Genomic DNA, 4760 nt, shown 5'->3' on the forward strand with positions numbered 1-4760 from the left:
TCCTAGGGAAGAACTGAGGCATTTATCCTAGTATTAAGCGAGGTTACGAACGGGGTGATCTTTAGTATGTATGAATAGAGGGTGTATTGAAGTGGCAGTGTGTAAACAATATGTTATATGCATTTGTTGGGGGGGGGAGGTGTCTGTTGCAAACTTGCTTAGGTTTTGATGGCCACAGCTGGTGCTGTGCAGGGTGTTGCCTGTTGCACAGGATGTCTGCTGTCATGCCCGGGCAGCGAGGAAATACATTGTATAGGAGACCCCTCAGCCAATGAGGAGAGTTCGAGAAGTTTCTAGGAGAACTACTGCACCTGCACAACCAGGAGGTGGAGAGTCTTTTGGAAGGACACGCCTAGTATGAATATGTAACTAATATTAGACTATAAAAGAAGCTGTGGTTTTTTTTTTTTTTTCACAGCGTGCGTCTTGGTAGAGCAGAGACTCCTGACACACCCAGCGCTGTTTGCTTGCCTTTATTAATTTAATAAATTGTAAACTTTGATTGGAATTCTGTTTGAGACTAAATTAATTTATGACAGCAGAGATGCGTTTTCTCCTCCGTTTGGGGGTGGAATGGATTCGCTTCCCGGTGTCCCTATCTCCTGGTTTTAGCGCAGCCGGCAAGAAAGGACCAGGCGGCCGCTCGCTTTGCCCCCACCGGGTGGGATGGGGAGGAGAAAAGAGAAGAAAAAGCTCATGGGTTGAGACGAGGATAGGGAGGGATTGCTCACCAGTTATGGTCACAGGCAAAAACGAGACTGAACTTGGGCAACCCCCCCCAAGTCGATTTAATTTGTTATTGTGATAAATGAATTTAGTCCCAAACAGGATTCCAATCAAAGTTTACAATTTATTAAATGAATAAAGGCAAGCAAACAGCGCTGGGTGTGTCGGGAGTCTCTGCTCTACCAAGATGCACACTGTGAAAAACAACCCAGCTTCCTTTATAGTCTAACATTAGTTACATCGTGTCCTTCCAAGAGACCCTCCTCCTCCTGGTTGTGCCGGTGCAGTAGTTCTCCTAGAAACTTCTCGAACTCTCCTCATTGGCTGAGGGGTCTCCTATACAATGTATTTCCTCGCTGCCCGGGCATGACAGCAGACATCCTGTGCAACAGGCAACACCCTGCACAGCACCAGCTGTGGCCATCAAAACCTAAGCAAGTTTGCAACAGACACCTCCCCCCCCAACAAATGCATATAACATATTGTTTACACACTGCCACTTCAATACACCCTCTATTCATACATACTAAAGATCACCCCGTTCGTAACCTCGCTTAATACTAGGATAAATGCCTCAGTTCTTCCCTAGGATCTCTTGTTTAACACTGTGCAGTTAACAACAAAACCGGTTTTGGGCTGGCAAAAAAGAACTATATACATATCATCTGTTTCCTCCCGGCCTGTGGTTATAGGAGGACCGACAAAATGGTTAAAGATGACATATACAGTGAGGGTCACATTTTATTATGCGGCCCTAGCATTGTTTATATTGACATGAATCAGATGAACACATTTCACAGCTGGAACAGGGACTATAGATCTTGGAAGCAGGCAGTGGGTGCAGTGACCTGCCGATGTTTTTCAGCAGGGGATTCTTTATTTTCCTGTTTTACAGGGTGTGTATAAAACTGAACTGGTAGTTCTGATTCACCTTTTCCAAGAGGAAATGGCTGTTGGTGGAGTGGTATGAACCAGCCTTGAGTAAATGACCAGATTCTGTGGTAGTCTGGCTAATTTGGGGGCTTTCGCAGATGCTCTTCATTTGCTGGTTTGTGGGGGTTTTTTTTGAGCCCTGTCTTTTGGCACTGTGTTGGGGCCTTTGGCCGAGTTCTGGGGCATGTACCCTGCAGTTCGAATTGCTTGAAGTAATGTTCTGCAGGTTAAAATGTTGGGAATAGCATAGTGAGTGAAAGCAAAGCACTGCCTTAGTTAGTGGATGCCAGTGCCCCGGGACAGGCAGCAGCAGTTGCTCAGGGAAAGACAGAAACAAAGCGTGTGTGGGGTGAGCAGCCTTCTGGTTTTGGACTTCATGTGTCTAGGTGTCATTGCTGCAGAATGCTTGAAGCAACTGTTCTTGTTCTAAAAGTAAATTGATAAATATAAATGAATGGTGTTGTAGATGTTTCTTGGTAGTAAGAGTTGTCTCTGTACTTCAGCTCTTTTTCATTAAAAGGTAGTAGGATATTAGCTAAAGAAGAAATTTTCTGTAGGGGGGGGTGTATGTGTGTGTATATACACACACCCCTCCAGGCATTTTTTTCCTTTAACATCCTACTCTGTGTGTGTATGTGTATACACACACCTACAGCTTTTATTCTTTAACTAATATTGTATTACCTACTCTGTGTTTGTGTATATGTACATATGTGTTTATGTATGTGTGTGTGTATATCCATACATATGTACATTTGAAATAATTTTAGGGAAAATTCTTTGCAATTTCTTTCTAACTCCCTTTCTAGTCATCAGAGCAGCCTTTCCCCTTCCTCAGGGCTGTCTTCAAGCATATCGCATGCGGTAAGTCCTGTTTGCATTTGAACAGCTGTTTGTCACATAGTCAGTTTATCTGATGATTAAGACCCTCTCTTAATGTTCATTGTGTCCCAGTACAGGAGGAACTAAAAGGAGCCTTATCTCAGGGAAGAAGGACTGCCAGCCCTCTCCTGGTTTAAAAAAAAAAAAAAAAAAAAAAAAGTCTTTCTCACTTGTGATTTGTACTAGGTCAGGAATGGCTATTACAGAGACTGGCCAGTCACAGAACTGCAGAGAAAAATTTCATGCTGGCAAGGGGGGATGAAATACAGAAAGAATTTCTTGTAACATATGTATTTAAAAAAAAAAAAATCTTTGGAAGTGGCTGTCTGAGACTGCTAACAGTCCACATTTTGGACCAATCTCCACTGGAGAGATTAGCTGGCAAAATGCAGGTGATGGAGTGATACATGTCATGACAAATGCCTCATGACAGATGGTTTTAGAGTTTGCCATGTGGCATTGTTGTCACCTGTGTATTTAGTGCATTTGAGAGAGCAAGGCAAATGGTAGTAAACACAGTGCTGTGGATGAGGGTTGCACAAACAAATGTCAGAGGCGCTGCCTTGTTCTGTGCTGGGGTACTTCTGTACAATCCCAGTTGGGGTGTGCAGATAGGTTACTGCTTTTCTTTATGCCTGTAGTTTGGTTTGTCATGCTCTATCCCTACTGAATATGCAACTTAAAAATTCACACTTGTCCAGCTGTCCTTCTTTTCTGTTGTCAGAGTTGTTTTGGCTTCTGTGTGTTGATGACACTGTTTTGCAGGTGTGACTGGCTTTCAGCTAAGGCACTGTATTGTACTGGATTCAAACTGGGAACTCCTTTATCCTCCTGTGTTCCTGTCCTACGTCTGGTCTGTGTTTGAGTTTACCGCATTGACTCTCTTGTGGGGCACTACAGTTTTAATCTTTTAAATTGCACAAGAGCATTGAGGAAATCACGATAGCAGTGTCCTGTCTTTCGAAAACAAATGCTGCCTTTCGGAAGGATGTAGGAGTTTATTTAACAGAACAAGTACTATCTTAAGGGAGTATACAAGCAAAGGGCAAGAAATAATGCAATGGAGTGAGATTTGAGTTACTGTGGTACAATCTTGTGATGATATAGCGGTTTGAATTGAACTCATAATAATTTTCTTTGAATACTTAAAAATCACAAGCATGCAACTCTAATTGCTTGCTTGGTATATAGATAATGCCTATCTTTTGCATGTGCTGCTGTTACTTGTTTGGTTGTTTTTTTCTTTCCCCCACTGTGGTTTATTTGCTCTGTGATCCTCATTCTTTTTGTCACCAGCATTGAGAACACAGCTCTGCTCCAGCCCTCAAGAACCTCTTCAACTGCTTCAGCCTCAGTCCCTAGCACCACCTCTTTGGTTGTCAGCATGGCAAGCCGTATGAACACTGCAAACAGCCTTGGCCTGAGTGTTACCGGTGTGTCTATAGCAGCTGCTACCACATGGACAGCTCCCTTGGCGTCTTCAGGTTTGCAATATTAACTGGCAGAGGAGGAGGGTTTTGTTTTTTTCTAAAAATGGAGTAAATTGATAAGTAGAAATGAATGATGGTGTAGATGTTTCTTGTTAGTAAGAGTTGTCTCTGTACTTCAGGTTTTTTTCATTAAAAGATAGGAGGGTATTAGTTAAAGAAAAAATAGTCTGTAGGGGTGTGTGTATATATCTATACATGCCCATACATATATATATTACAGGTGTCTTTATATATGCACACCCCTACAGGCGTTTTTTCCCTTTAATATCCTACTTTGTGTGTGTATGCATATACACACACCTACAATTTTTATTCTTCTATATCCGCCTATGTACTCTGTGATTGTGTGTGTGTGTGATATATATAATCTGTATATATGCATACATACATATGTTTAAAATAGTTTTGGTTTTTTTTTTTTTAAACCACTTGGAACTACCTTGGCTATTTAAACCCTTCTTGGTCTCAGTACAGTGCTTCCCTTTGTTTTGTTTGTAGGGCCCTGGTCTAGACTTCGTTTTTCTAGTATCAGACAGAGTATTACTGTCTTTGCAGTACAGTACTACTGCAGGGTGTAGTATTCTCTGTGAGAAGGTGTCAGACTGCAGGTGACAGAAGATTGTAACAGTCTCGTATAAAAATCAAATACCTGAATTGTTAGGTCAGTAAGATTGGGGGTTTTGTTGGTACCCCGCCCCCCCCCAAAGCCAAAAAACTAATCCTGGAATT

At 42.1% G+C, this 4760-nt stretch overlaps 1 long non-coding RNA gene across 1 annotated transcript; it reads left to right on the top strand.

Moving 5' to 3' along the window:
• Positions 1-3283: 3283 nt before the first annotated feature.
• On the top strand, positions 3284-4098 carry LOC115346813. Its single transcript, XR_003925269.2, has 2 exons — positions 3284-3394; positions 3838-4098. It is a non-coding gene; the product is annotated as an uncharacterized LOC115346813 (long non-coding RNA).
• Positions 4099-4760: the final 662 nt, after the last annotated feature.

This window comes from Aquila chrysaetos, chromosome 10, assembly GCF_900496995.4.
Source record: "Aquila chrysaetos chrysaetos chromosome 10, bAquChr1.4, whole genome shotgun sequence".
NCBI classification, from domain to species: Eukaryota; Metazoa; Chordata; class Aves; order Accipitriformes; family Accipitridae; genus Aquila; species Aquila chrysaetos.